At 38.6% G+C, this 15,800-nt stretch overlaps 2 pseudogenes; both read right to left on the reverse strand.

The window, feature by feature from the left end:
- Nucleotides 1-359: 359 nt before the first annotated feature.
- LOC131773909 (uncharacterized) lies at nt 360-3,866 on the reverse strand (annotated as a pseudogene).
- Nucleotides 3,867-9,442: 5,576 nt separating this feature from the next.
- Nucleotides 9,443-10,340, reverse strand: LOC136277581 (uncharacterized; annotated as a pseudogene).
- Nucleotides 10,341-15,800: the final 5,460 nt, after the last annotated feature.

Below are 15,800 nucleotides of genomic sequence, written 5' to 3' on the forward strand. Positions count from 1 at the left end.
TGACACCATGTTGAAAGATAGTATATGATGTTTCCAAACAAGACAATAAAGGTATATGCTAGGAATAAACTCAACAAAAACAACTTGGTCCTTTTTCATTCTAGTGAAAAAACACATGGTGGATCGTAGGTAGGGCTGCTCTCATAGAAAATCAGGAGCTTCTAATTTTAAAGGGAGTTGTCTAAGTCTAAAATATCACAACAAATGGTAAATAGTGTCCCCATTACTTTTGCTGAGGCTAAATACTCCCATACAGTTAATAAAAAGTTATTCATATTTCATTCATTCTTTCAAAATAGAGTTTCGTGTTTAAAATTGCCAGCCCACCTGACTTGCCAGAAGTTTGACTTGAGATTTGCTTAGTCTGACTTCAAAAGCTCTATAACCTTTAGCTCCCTCACTGTCCTTCTCAGATTTTTCACTTCGTTTCTTAGGCCACCACCTCTGCCTTCAACCACTCAAATTGAATTGCCAATGGGTTTAGGTGGAGCAGGTGAGTCTACCAATGGCACATTCTCACAGTCATCATCTACCAGCTTAAGCAATTCTGTGAAGCTTTTTGGAGGAGACATGCGACAGGACAATGGTATTGGGTATGTATTTAAGTCAAGTGTTTGGGAAGGAGTGATAAATGCATTTGCAAAGTTGTATGTGAATTGTGGTCAGTTAGTGGTGTATGTTTGTGTGAGTGTGTTGGTGTGCCTATTAGCGCTGCAGTCCAATCAATCAATCAATCAATCCAACTTTATTTATGAAGGGTAACACGAAACAGTTACAATACTAATAACTTGTGGCCCTCCTACATCAAATATATCCTTTGTATATACTAAAAGTATCCTATTTATATAAATGTGCACTCAGAATAATATTATGTAAAATACAGATATAAAGGATATAACATTGATAAAGATGCAAAAAGAGAAAAACTAGAATTCTAAAAAGTAAAAACAAAAATGGCAATGCCAATTTACTTTAAAATGGTGAATGTCCTTATTCAAATGGCAAAGCAGTCATTCAGGCATTTTTAAATTTTTTTATTTTTTTTTTTTTCTATATATTATACTTATGTATGTACTTACACTATACTTCTTACATGATGCTTACGCTAGTCAAATTTAATTACAGTTGATCCATTTACATTTTTGTTTGCATGTTAATTGTTTGAGTCACTAAAAAGATTTTTGTTTGGGAATTACACTACATAGGGTATTAATTTTCTAGAATTTAATAGATTATGAAATAAATAGGTAGAAAAAAGTAACAAGAAAAAGGACACAATGCAATTTTATAGAGACAGAAAAATTTCCATTTGTTCCTGAATTATTTCTCCTTATTACAAGTGACTGCAATGTATTTTTCTAGATAAATTTTTTCGTGCACAAGTGAGACAAAATCATCGAATTGGTACATTATGGTATTTAAAGTGTTAACATATAAGAAGTATTTACCCAAAATCATGAAGAGGTTGAGGGCTAAACAGTAGGTTGTGACAGCAAATAATTCTGAACATAACCTCTAGTTCTGGCAGCAGCAGTTTTGTATTACTAGAGATTGAGTACCACTCCTGGAATCTATTCCAAAAAGAACTTGTGTGCATGCAGTTTATTAACAAATGCCACAGGGTCTGACACTTAGAAGGAGAAAAGAGACAGGAGGGTGAGGCATTTTTTTTCATTTTGTGTAACAAGCTATTCGTTGGTAAAATTTGGTAAATGATTTTGTATTGGAACATCGTCAATTTAATTTCTCTCATGGCTTCGAATGGTAGGAGGTAGATTTTGGTCAAGTCACTTTTTTCAACGCCAGACGCTAAAAGTTTTTTCTCAGAAGTTGCTGGAGGAAGGTCTTCAAGGTTAAGCAGCATAATGTATATTGTCTTGCATGACAGTGAATAGATGAGGTGGAAGGCGTAACTGGGTTTTTGGAACCTTCTTGCAATACTTACAGGCATTTACATACATCAGAATTTGAAGGTGACAAATTAATTTTTTATTTTACACAGGTTGGAAATGAATTCCAAAGTTTTACACCACTTACTTAGAATGTCCTGCCACCCTCAGTTTCCCTATTAAATCTCTTGCAGACTAGGTTCCATTCTCCGAATCGACTTCTCCTGTGATGTATATCTGAATTCCTAGTGAATAAACTTTTCATATATTGAGGGCAATCACCTACTGGGCACTTATTTATTTTTGCTTCATCATAAAATGGAAGCCATCCTAATCTAGAGAAGAGCTTAACACTATTGTCCCTGGTGTCTGCATTTAATATAACATGAGCTGCGTGTTTTGTAGCTTTAGGACTTTGGTGAGATTATCCACAGAACAGGAAGTCCTGATTGTCTTTAATACAGCAATTCATAGTGACAGTCTCTTTCAAAGTTCGCTGATGTGGTCAACAAGGCTAAATTTTTCATTAATCAACACACCTAGAAGTTTTTGAAACTCAACTTGTCCCAGCTGTTTCCCATTCACTTGAGTTGAGAGTTTATCGTTTTCCATACATTTGCATAGCCTCTTTCCAGTGACAAACATGCATTTCATTTTTGATTCACTCAGGATCATTTTCTTGGCATTAGACCTTTTCATGATTCCCTGGGTATCACTTTGCAAGTTTGTAGATAGTGTGTCTGGTGCATTCTTGACATCACATGAATGGCTCAAAGTTGTAATATCCACATGTCAATGGTAGAATGTTGTACCATGGCTGGTAAATCGTTCACAAAGATTAGGAACAACACAGACCCCTGAGGTACGCCGTATTGTACAGGTTTCATGTGGGAAAACATTGCATTAATATTAACATACTGGAGACGACCACTTAGACAGTTTGTAAGCAATTTAACTTCTTTTTCTCCAATATTATAGGCACTGAACTTGGATAGGAGTATTTCATGGTTGATTAGATCGAAGGCCTTTTTGTAGTTACGCTGTTGCGATTTAGATCAAAGCGTCGCTGATCAGTGAAATGTATCAGAGCTGTCTCAGTCAAGTGGGATTTTCTGAAACCAGATTGAAGCTGGTGCAGCATATTTTTACTCTTGAGGTGACTATATAGAGATTCACAAGGAAGGAAAGGTTGCTGTGTTAAGGCATTGGTTAATCCGCCTGCATAGTGGGCTTGATATGGCACTGAATGTGATCTTTAACAGCTTTGCACTGATCCCATTGACCCCTATGGCTTTGTGTTGTGGAACTGACAGGAGAATCTCTGCAACCCTTTTTTGTGTAATGTGTAGAATATTTAAAGCATTATTACTCTGAGTTCCTTTACGATAATTTATAACAGCTATGTCTTCCAATATTTTGAGCATTCAACAAGTCTATCGGTTGTCTAACAGCCAATGCTGATCATTTTTAGTTGGTGGATATGTATGTGACAGAATAGTGGGCGAGTGAACTGTAGTTGGGTAATGGTGTGTTATGAGTTATTGAATACATATGATGTAATGGTGTGTTTGCGTGTACTATGGTCGAGAAATGGTGTGGTCTGAGCTGGTGAATGAGAATGTGATGCAATGGTATGTGTTCATGAACTACAGTTGAGCAATGGTGTGGTCTGAGTGTGAACATGCAGGTGATATGATGATGTTTGTGCTTAAACTGTGGTTGACTAATTTTGTGGTCTGAGATTGGTATATTATGGTGCTTATGTGTTTGGCTATACTTTGGTCGTCAGGTGTTGTTTTTGTCGCTGTAACTGCAGCATGGTACATTGCTGGCTCCTTGCCATTAGATAGTTTAACCAGCTCTGGTTTATATATGAAGGATTTTGGCAACCTGCTCTTTCTATACTGATTGTTGCTTTTCTCTGTCCTCTGGAGCTGAAGTATTTATGGAAATTACTTTTCTGGATGCCTTTTTCATTGGAAGTTGCAGAACAGTATAAACAGCCTCTTGTGCACTTATTTCAACAAATGTAATGCCTATGTCTCTGACTTTTTACTTACTAGTAGCTTTTCCTTTCCTTGGTTCAAAGCATTTATTAAATGAACAACTTCTTAAATTTTTACTATGCAGAGCATCTTTAAGCAGTTCATTGAAAAGATTTGTCACCTGAGGTCATTGCAAACACACCATTGCAAACACACCATTGCAAACACACCTTCCTACTAGCTCCTCATTGTTTTCTGTTGTATACAGACCACCGAATGCTAATGATTTTTTCATACCCTTTGAAAATGTTCCGGAAAAGGCATGGTTTTAATCTTTTAATATTTTTCTTGAGGGGGACTTTGACTGTGACTTTACAGATATTTTGCAAGTGGATGCACTGGATTCGATGAACTTAAACTCAAAAGAATTACTGCATCTACTTAATTTTTATGATATGCAAAATTTGATTTGTGAACAAACAAGAGTAACACCTACATTGTCTTCACTCACTATTTAGTTTGTCTACCAGATGAGTAAATTAAATTACCAATGTGAAAACCAGAAAAGGAAAGTGAGGGTCAATATTGACATAATTAAGAGAAAAACATAACAAGCTAAAACAACTTCTAATTACTCCACATGCATCTATAAAATTAAGATAACCTGTAACTGACAATAGGAATGAGTCACAGTTCAGTCATTTCTTCCTCACTTTTCTATTCTGCTAAGCTGAAGAGAAAGTTCGCGTCACGATGACTTTTGACAAGTACATTTGCTGATATTCTCTTTCAGTAAAGACAATTATGGGGCCTTGTTATGCATGGGCTTTGGTGGTATATGGAGGCCAAGGTCTTCACACATGTGCTACAACATGGGTAGCTTCTAGATCTTCAAAGAGTCATTTAACACCATTTAACAAAGATCATATTGATCATAGATCAGGGGATGGACAAGTTGTATTGATGCAACAGTCTCCTTTGCCTTGCATATAGTTACTCTCCTCTTAAGCTGCTTGGATATCAGACTCATCAGGATCTCTCAGGTGTACCAAGGCACTCTGTCTTGATAAGAAAGAGGTGATCTGGGTGGTTGTGAGGAATTCAGATGACTAGAATAGTAGTGTACAATTGGTGCCCCAGGCACGCCACATCTCTTGTGCAACTACCTCTGGGTCAAGCTTATGGCCTGAGATCTGCCCTACTTGAAATTTAAATAAAAGGTATGACTTTTAATTTTCACTGAATCTGTAAACCTTCTTTACAACTTGAAGGGCCCAGCCTTCTTTCAGAGAAACAAAAGATTTTTTCCTGTCGCACAGGGGCTTTAAGCAATGGCAGCTTTTCCACACCTTCTTCCAAACATTATTTGTGGCCAATTTTTGCCATATCCATTAAAGAATGTTTTTTCTGGTACCCTGGTACATTTTTCAAGTGACAAGTACTTTTGTATGGCTGAAAGCTTTTGAGAAATACAAATGCAGCTGTCTTGAGGACATGAATACACCCCTGCTGCCTAGCCATGTTCCATGGAAACTATCTCTTCAGCCACATTTTCTTCCCCTGACAATTTGTGTGAGGTACTTTTAAAGGAACAAAAATCCTCTGCAAAATATGATGGTTGCAGAATCCCTTGTCGAGGGCCTTTAAAAGTAATAAGAGAAATATAAATATGACATCCACACAGCTAAGAAATGATTATCTTGCATTAACACGCAACCCTCAAAGGCAGCCCATGACAGAGTACCATGTAAGAGGGGTTTAAAATACCCACCCCTTTTTCTTGTATTTTGTTTGTTTGAGCAGCATTTTGTAAACATTTAACCTCTGATAGAAAAGTCTTTTATGATGCCTTGGGGATAAAATTTTTCCCTAATTAATCGAAATATTACAGAACAGACTGTCATAAACTAGCAGGAAGGCCTGGTTTCATTTAAGAACCATGAACTCACCAGAAGAGGATTTTTCTATTTTGATCACTTTCCCTTGGCCGACAGAATTATGCACGTCAACAGGAAATAGAGCCCACTGAACTAAACTCAAAGTTGTTCAACTCGGTGATTCCTGCAATGGTTTGTGCATCGTCTGGCATTTCTTCTTTGGTATCCAGAGAAAACACTCGTACACCTTCCAAACCACCGTGGGATAGCAGAGCTTCCTTCAGGTTGCTGGCAAAGCAGAGATCATGGCCTTCATTAATAAACGTCCTAATGTGGCTTTTACAGCTTGCAGCTAGTCAATCTGCAGCTCCTTTCCTGCCTTGAGGGTTGCTGAAGTCAACACGGACTACCTTCACTCTGGTGTTTGCTAAAATTTCATGGCACTTCATTAGCGTGCAGGAGGAATGGTAGCAGCCAGCGTTATCTTGCCTAAAGTAGGCCTTGTTGATTTTAGGATACTCTGGCTTCAATGTGGCAAGAACTTGTTGCACAATCGCGGTTACAACAGAACTTCCTTGGGTACAGGACTGAATCACATGGATAAAGGCTTGCCACTGTAGCACACCCTTTATCCGTCTGTACACCACAGACATGTCCCAAGAAATACCTTGCATACCAAACCAGTCTGTCTGCAACTCACGGTATCTCTGAGGCAAGAACTTCATGGCCCAGTCATTTACAATGAATACTGTTCCAGAATTAAGGGCATTGATCACGTCCAAACAAGCCTGATCTTGGTGGGTCGACCTCCTAAAATGGCACTTCCATGACGGGATGGCAAGTGTAGCAGAGCTAGCGAGAAACAAAGCTTCATCTTTGTCCTCTGTGGTAAAAGATGCTTCATCGACCGCAGTAAATACATTATTCAGGGTTGAATGCAAACTTTCACATTGGTTACATAACTTGTCATGGTTGTGTTGGAATTGCTGTCGCAGGTCAGAATCTTCGGTGTCACTCAGAGCAAATACACTGCAATAACTTGCATCTGGAGACGAGGAGCTTATGTGAACTTGAGTGAAAATATGAAACACAGCTTAACACAAAGCACGGATTACCTTGTTAATGCAACATTAACAACAAAAAATATATGCAATATGTATGTTTCATGGTATTTGAATCAAATAACCACAATAATCTGAATGGATAAAATCTATTACAAATGTATTTTTTGTTTCTCCAAACTCATTGTTCACATTGTTCTACTAACAAAAACCAAACATAAAGAGCAAAAACCGACAAATATTTCCTGGCCAGGGTGAACCTGTCATCAGAACAATTTTTTTCGTGCTATACCTTCATCTATTTGCGAAATAAGATCACCCTGCTTGAAAAACATAATCTAATCTTTTTGGATCTCTTGAAACTTTTGGTTGCTTACCCTGAAATTGCCCCTCAGGTAGAATTTGGCCACCTTAAACGATTTACCAAGCTCCCCCAGTTGAAGAACCAAGCCTTCCAGTTCATTGAATGCAGGGACCCCTTCTGCTACGAAATAGTCAAGGCCTTGGAGAGACTTTCTGGTCGAGGCCTTGCATTCATTCAGAACATGCAGCATCATCAGCTTGCTGAACACCTTAGATCCAGTCTCGGTGCAGTACTGGGTATGCTGACGTGCTATCCTTTGCGGTATCGTGGTTTGAATAACATTGGGTACTTTAACCAGTTGTCCAGAGGAGAACTTCAGTGTTTTTGGTCCAAATGGCGGATCTTGCATCAAATGGGGACTTGGTATATAAGATGAGAAGTGATCCAGTTGTGTTGGGTTGACTCTTATCTTTGATGAAGGTTGGGGGGGTCGCTTCAGTCTTCTACTCCTCAAATAAACATGATATTTCGTCATTCTTTAACTTGAGTCGATGTTCTAAATTTTCAGTTGCAGTTGAAAATGGGTCTTCATATTCTCTAAGGTCAGTTTCTGAACCTGATAATTAACCAGAGTTTTCAACGTTTTGTATCTGAATCAAGGACTGAGTGTAGTGATTTTGCTGCTTTCCTATTGCTTGTGTTTATCGTTGCTCTGTCAATGGGCTTCGTCCCCTTTGGTTTTTGACAGTAAAACAAACTTTGTAGGCACAGATTCTGGGTTCAAGTAAGTTCTTTGTCCTCCTAATGGTTTTGTGAGATAGTCAGCATTTTAATGCTGACTACAAACATAAGAATGTTTGGTTAATGGAGCGTTCCCATTATAGTTTAACAAGTCATTCCTTGAACAATTTCTTGTTCGAAAGTAGGAGTGAATGCCATGACAAGTCCTTGCATTCCCATTTGGAACTTCTATTTTTGCATCCAAATGCTATGCAGTGCTTAACCATACTTTAAGGCACTAAAAAAATTGTCAGTAAATACCAGGCAGTTCAGTACCAGCAACAGAATGCATCGCCAAGCTTGGCCCAATAGCCTCATGTTGGTGTATGCTAATCAAGAGAATGCTGATTTTATGGACTCAACTCTAACGAGAGCCATTAAAGTTTTCTCCAAACTCATCGTTCACAAGCATTGCTCTCTGTTTCAAGAACTGAAGAAAGTCCACAAATCTGGGTCTCTGGCCAGACTCGATGATCTTACCCACACACTCGCTTCACTTGACTCATAAACAATGGAAGCTGTCGGTTTAGTTCTCTCAGAGTGTTTGTGTGGCTTAAGTCACCCACATACTGAGGCCCCATGCCTGTAAGGGTTCTTTCAGCAACATTCAAAGACCTAGAAAATGCTTGTAGACGCTGTCCATCTTCTTGCTTTAGAGGTAAGTTCTCTAGCTTCTTGGTATGTGCATTTGCTATTATGTGAGGTTTGCCCAAGTTCTCACCAAAGTGTTCTTCGCACCTTAATAACCCTCTTCCACTAGTAAGTTTCCACAGCTTTCAATTGCAGCTCGCACTTTGCCATAGCAATGCTGAACCAGGAGCTGTAGTCTCCTGGAACAGTTGAGATTGCCTTTCTCTGAACAAGTTTCAAAGTTCTGCATAAACAAGACATACTTTAACAGGTTCCCATCAAAACACATGTACTCTGTTGTTTATCTCGCTGGTTTAGAAATAGAAAATGAACAACTTGACTCTGTCAAGGTCATGTACCTAGTATCTAGTATCTAGCAGGTGTATAGTTTGAATACGCTGACCTGATAATAACGTTAGCGGTATGGTGAGCTTCCAAGAGAACACCTTCAATGATAATTTTCGAACATGCTCAAATTTGCGTAAAAATTCTAACACAACATAAACGTCCCAAGTACTTGTGTACTTTTTTTAGAGGGCCTCCTCTCGCGAATCTTACAACTAAGAGATTGCCTCCAGCAGGTGTGTCGTCAGGAAAAACAATGACAGCTGACAATGCACTCCAAGCTGTGTTGAACCAGCTATATGAAATGCCAGTTTGAAAACTTTCAGTCAAAATTCAATAACATCTGTCACAGTTGGTTGCAAGGGATCACAATACTATTTAGCTGAAAACTTATGCCATCTCATAAGGTAGGTCCTGTACTGTTTCTTTGTTGATTCTCATCATGATGACATGACAGTGTCAATAACTTGCTCTGAAAGTCTATGAAATTTATAAAGACATCCTGATGATTTGCAAGCCATCAGAGTCCACTTGTGGTGGAGTGGGTGAAAGGCATAGGGGTTGTATGGCTTTATGGCAGCTGGAGCACTTTCTTTCCTTGAGGAAGAATGAGAGGTTCCTGAACAAGGAGGCACAACAAAATTGGAAGCCATGCCTGTGTTGTCTGCAGTGGCACAATAAGTATCCTCGAGGCTTGGTCAGCTTCCACCTTCTTCCACCTATCAATGAAATTGAATGGAGGAAAAGCGTAGAAATAGTATTCCCCCTAGTCAACAAAAAAAAGCATATTTGGCACCAGGGTCAGGGTGCCAAGCTTTGTAAGGCTTAGTCTGAAAATTAAGCCTGGATGCAAATAAATCAATAGATGGGGCCTCCAGGGCTTGTGTGATTGACACATAAATGTTGGAATAAAGCTTCCATTCTGTCTGACCATGAAAAATTCTGGAGGCTTTATCAGCTGCAGTATTACACTTTCCTGGCAAATGTGCAGCAGGTAGTCAAATAACCCATGCAATGCACCACATCCAAATAGTTCTAGCAATTTGATTGCATTCAAGCGAATGAGTGCCCCCCATATTATTGATGTAAGAAACTGCTGAGGTGTTATCAAGAAAAATTCTCACATGGGTATGAGACAAGTTTTTATAGGAGGACTGTAATCCCAGGTACGCTGCTTTTAATTCAAGGCAATTAATATGCTGGTGAGCTTCATCAGGTGCCCAGTGGCCTCCTGATGATTGTCCCCAAAAAAACAGCTGCCTATCCATGTAGGGATGCATCTGTATTAAGAGTGTAGATGGATTACCTTGTGAAATAGGTTTAGAAACATTTTCAATGTTCTCAACCCACCACTGTAGATCTTACTCTGCTTTAGGTGACAGTGCCATGCTTTCATCAAAATTACCATAATGAAACTTAAGGGCAGCAGTTTTTTCCTTCTTTAGCTGCCTATAGAACAGGGGTACCATAGCAACCCCAGGGCAACTGGCCACAAGTTTTCCTATGACAACTGCACTTCCCTGATGGTAGGTTGTGTTCTGGTCAAAAGATCTTTGCAAACCTGTGTGATATTTTCCACCTTGGTATGAGACAAAGTGACAGTCATGGTCATGGAATTTAAGACAAAGCCTAGAAACTCTAGAACCTGTGATGGCTCTAAAATTGATTTGTCTGGGTGAACATAAAGGCCCAAACTATTAAACAATTTGGTGGTGGCTTGAACATTATTCTCACATTCGAGCTTGGTGATACCCTGTAAATGGGAATCAGGGGCGGATCCAGGAATTTTTGATAGGGGGGGGTCCAAACTTTCGTTCAGAAGGGACTGTTGGACTCTTTTGAGGCAAATTACTTCTCCCCCACACACCCCCACACCCTCTCCCACCTGTCACGGTTGCACGTTACAATTCCTTGGCCACTTACTGTCGTACTACTACTACTCGTAAAGGATGCACCCTTGGAACATCCTCCTCTTGTGTTTGGTTACAAAGATTGTACAGATTTCGTCAACATCAATGTCAAGGTCATGATGTAAGTGCATGAGTGCAAGTCCTGACAATCGCTTATCGGACATCCTGTTTATGAGATATGACTTGATTCATCGCAACCCAGAGAATAAACACTCAGCTTTGGCAGAACTAACAGGAAGGGTACAACCACTAATAAGCAAAACTCGTATGTTGGGGTACATATCCTCATCAGCATGTTTTACACACTCCAAAAAGATTTCCTGGTAGCTGTAAAGTGGGTGTGTACTGTTTCCAAAAGTATTGCCATTCCTTTAACTCAGAAAGAAGAGAGGATGGTGTAGGTAAGTCCTGTTGCCAAAATTGCAACTTTTCTGAATAATTATGAAGACTGTCATGCTTCACCACAGCAGATGGAACCAAGGAAAAAATTTGGATGCCAGCCTTGTTGTCTTTGCTGAATCTTGAACTAATTTTTTCCAATAAATGATCTATAAAAGGTATGGCAACATTAACACGATCATGTGATTCCGGGTTTACGCTAGCTGCATTGTTCCTATGTTCCTGCCTCCCAGTGATTCTTGGCACTGAGACTGTAACGTCAATCTTGTCAGCCAGTCTAGAGGCGTCTTCAAACCATTCATGACATTCCTCTTCTATGTTTGACCTCACCCTCGCAACTGCTTTAATAGTGTCATCAATCATAGAATACGCTTGGAAGACATCTTGGTCTTTCTTCTGAAGCTTAGCTGCAATAAGTTTGAGTGTTCCAAGGCTATTCTTTGTGATCAAAAGGTGAAAATGAATCCGAGTGTCTTCCAATTTGCCAGAAGACCTTGTGCCTTGGTTTTAGTGTCCCTGTCCCATGTGAACGATAACGAGGAATAGACATGAGGATGGAACTCATGATCAACCATCGCTTCCAAGCTTTTGCAAATGTACTCATAAAGTTCGTAGAAAGTCTCGTAACATTCATGCCTTTCCACCCATTGGGTTTTGCACAAGCCTTTTAACTTCTCCTTTCTGGAAGTAGAACCCCACTTCTCAAAAACTTGTCCTAGAAATCGCTGTCTTTAGGTGAAAAATAAAAGAAAAGGAAAGTTTCATTTAAGGTTCCAATCTTGTTTCTGACTGAAGTTAACCTGCATGCCACTGTAACACTGAGATTCAAAACATGCAATGAGTGTACAGTGCCATCAGTGCTATTCTCCTTTTTCTTCCTTACACACCACATGGTTCTGAGGACATGGCACTGGCGCCATCATAGGCCTGTCTTCTTGGAAACACCACATTGATGTTGTTCTTGGCCAAAATTGACAAAATAGCGTTTGCTATGCTCTCACCAGTTGTTTTGTCAAGGTCGACATGGTCAAAAAATACTTATTTGATTTTAGGTGAAACGTCATTGTTTAGATCTAAAAACATAAGGCAAACACTTAATATTTCTTGGTTTGCGAATCTATCTGCTACCTCATCGCCAATGATTGAGAAAAAAGTGTCTTCCTTCTGAATCAGCTGTATAACTTTCGCCCGAATATACTCTCCTGTGATGCAAATGACTTCCTCTTGTACAGTTTTTGAGATGCTTGTGGCATTTCTCCTACCAGTAAGTGTTCTTGAAGATTTTTATCAGAGTTGCCCAATAGCATAAGAATGGCATGAAAATTGCCTTTGTTGGATGCCGTGCTTGTGCTGTCATCTTGATGGCCTCTAAGAGAGATGTTCTGTTTGCCACACAATATTTATGGTACTTATGATTGCTCTAAGTGCATGTATGTTTTTTTCAAACATCTCTTGGTTTTGTATGGAAATCCTGTGTGGCAAGGTTTCCTTTGGTTTTTCAACACTTTGGATTATGGCGATGCCAGCTTCAAGTGCTAACTGGTGACACTGCATTTTCTGATGACGCTCAAGTACCCCATCTTTCCCAGTGGTTTTTTCTAGCTTTAGGAATGGAGCTGTTACTCCTGTGCTCGAGGATCTGATGGATTATTATGCATCACACAATATTTGCAAAAACCTCCCATTTGTGAAGGACTTTATACAAGCCACGTATACTTTTCCAACCACGAGGGCTGGAACACACGCTTCTTGGTATGTTTGTCTTTTCCCTTAACCACAGTCTTGGAGAAAAAGCCTGTGTACGAAGGAGGCGGAGTGAAAGGGTTCTTAAGGTATTTAATTTTTTCGTGGGACTGAAGAGTTCTTGGATCAACTGTGCCATTTACGATGTTCCTGACATCAAAGTAGGATACAACAAGCTGATCACTGGAAGAAAATTGGGAAACACCTATAAACCAAGGAAGTCTTTTATTGAAAAATCGTCAAATTGATTTTTAACAGACTGTGAGATGAAAACTGAACACTGACAAGCTAAATGTTTACTTTATTTGATAAATGTTTCTAAACTGAGTCAATGTACTGCACTCTTTAATTAAGTATTGTTGGCAGTGATATCAAATTTGCTTGCTAAGGATAAAAATTCTGATCAATTTACTATATTAAGGTCTAAGTTGAGAACAGAAAGCTTGCAAAGTGTTTTGCACATTTCTTTAAGTGACTCTAAAGATAGCTCGTTTCCGTTTAAGCCGAGGAAAAGCAGATTTGACAGCAGCAGTACAGACTGCAAGAGCTCACCCTTGTGAATAACTACCCTGTTAAGTGAAAGTAAAATTTTTACAAAAAGTAATCAGGGATATGTCTTTCAATGCAATGCAATCATTTAGGATCAAATACTCCAAATGGCGCATGCCTTGCAAGAAGGTCAGATTAGATACCAACTGGCTACTCAAATTTAAATAGTTAAGTCCATGAGACAACCATAGACTGTTACAAATAGCATGAGCAGTAGATTGTCTCCTTGAATTGATGTTTCTTGACATCAATATAGGCTACTGAGAAATTTCTTAAACCCCGTGCGTGCTTTATGATTGTCTTTAACTGATCCTTGCTTAAATGAGTGATTCCCCATTCATCAAGGCAACGTCGGTCCACAACATGTCACTTTCAGAGATACGTCTTTATCTTCTGCATATGAGCCTTAGCTTGTTTATTATCTCTTTAAGACTAAAATACTTGAATACGACACATAGAAGTTCATCTGGTAATGCTGTGATGAGAAAAATTAAAATTGTCAAATTATGGGGCTAAAGCTTTGTCGAAAACTGAAAATTAATTTTAGATGATACGCTGTCTGTATGAAGAGTGAAAGAAATGCTTTGAGAAGATTACGAAATAGATTGGCTTCGATAACAAAACCTAACAGAGATCATCGTGTTCTTTGACCAGAGCAAAAAATAACAGAAATCATGGGAAATTAAAAGTGGATTTCCACTGTTGCGTAATTTTACGTACGTCAATGGGCGTGAATAAAATTGGCTTGTGTCTGCAGAAACTAAGAGTTCAACCACATTCAACTTTTTCTGCAGACGCAAGCCATCCGTACATTTTTTCTGTGTATTTTCTATTTTGTTTCATTTTGGATGCGGTTTTTATGTGTATTGAGACCAATGAAATGCATGTTTGACATACTTTCACAAAGCAAGTGCAAGCCTGAGCGGCACTATAAAATGCTGTGTTTGGATCTTAAGTCTGAAGTGAAAATGTAAAACATTTTCAATAAACCGCACAAGAATGATAAAATAATTATATGGTAAACATGGAGCTGATAGTCACCTATAAAGCTGCGAAAAGGACCTAACTAATGGCGTCATTTATTCCTAAATGCAGTAAAATAAGTTAAAATGTATTTTAATACTGAGTTCTTTTCAGACGCTGGGTCTGTAAATAATTGGCTGCGTCGGTTTTGTTTTCCTCGGACTTATTTAGATATTTAATTTTACGTAACCTAGCCGAAAAAAAAAAAAGTCGATGCAGCATTTACCTTCGATAGCACCACTTGAAATTGGACCTTCCACTAAGACTTCGGCATCAAAATCAGAAAGCTCAACTAAAACAACAAACATACAAATATTTACTTCTAAACCATAGTCACTAACATTTCTCAGGAAATGGAATAAAAACATAAAACAACTTACCATTTTCAAATTCCATGGCTTCAGCTTCAGATATTCTTGGTGATCTTGGGGCATAGATACTGAATAATATGTGTCTTTGAGATCCACAACACTGTAAAGCAATCTGGCCTGATCATGCTAATAACATCTTTCAATGACTCCATCTTAAAATGATGGTATGCCACAAATTTATTCACCTTTTTAAATTGAGGATTATCTAATGAGTTCCATCTTTTTTAGGTCTCAAAAAGGTAGTGGATAGGAATTCATCTTCCTCATGTGAAGATTTTAAGAGGACATCCGTGCAAAAATCAAACAAAAATGAAATTTTTATGGCAGGGGTCAAAAATTCAAATTGTCTCAATTTTTGCATACAAGTAGACCCTATTAAGACAAGGAAGGCTGTGTATTTTTTTCCTCAAATATGTTTTTATTTTCTGGAAAAACGAACTTTTCGCTTTCACCCTCTAGAATCGATGGATCGGGTCATAACAGGTCGAAAATTAAACACTTTCGCTTGCTTCGCATTTCAAAGATATTATGTCTAAGGAAATCTTATCAACGTGTGCTCTTTCATAGACTCTTCGTCTTCTGTAAAATGTAAGTTGTGTAGGAGTTGGTTGCTTAGAAGCTTTTAGCCATGCAAAAAAACAATGTGCTCTCTTCCGTTACAAAAAAATGTCGGTGAAGAAAACCTCTTTTTTCACCATGTGCCATTATTCAGAATTCCACAAAATTATGTATGTAAATTGCCGAAGGAATGATCTTCAAGATGACGTAAAGTTTTCTTTGGGCAAATGTTTTCTCGTGACGCAGGAACTCTTCAAAATAGCACACGGAAGACATAAAATCACGCCATATGTTGATTGCGTGACCAAAGAGTTAAGGAGCAATCCTGCATTTGAAATTACTTGAAATCGTACAGGAGAACGTTTTCAGAAACAAA

Source organism: Pocillopora verrucosa, chromosome 13, assembly GCF_036669915.1.
Source record: "Pocillopora verrucosa isolate sample1 chromosome 13, ASM3666991v2, whole genome shotgun sequence".
Classification (NCBI taxonomy): domain Eukaryota; kingdom Metazoa; phylum Cnidaria; class Anthozoa; order Scleractinia; family Pocilloporidae; genus Pocillopora; species Pocillopora verrucosa.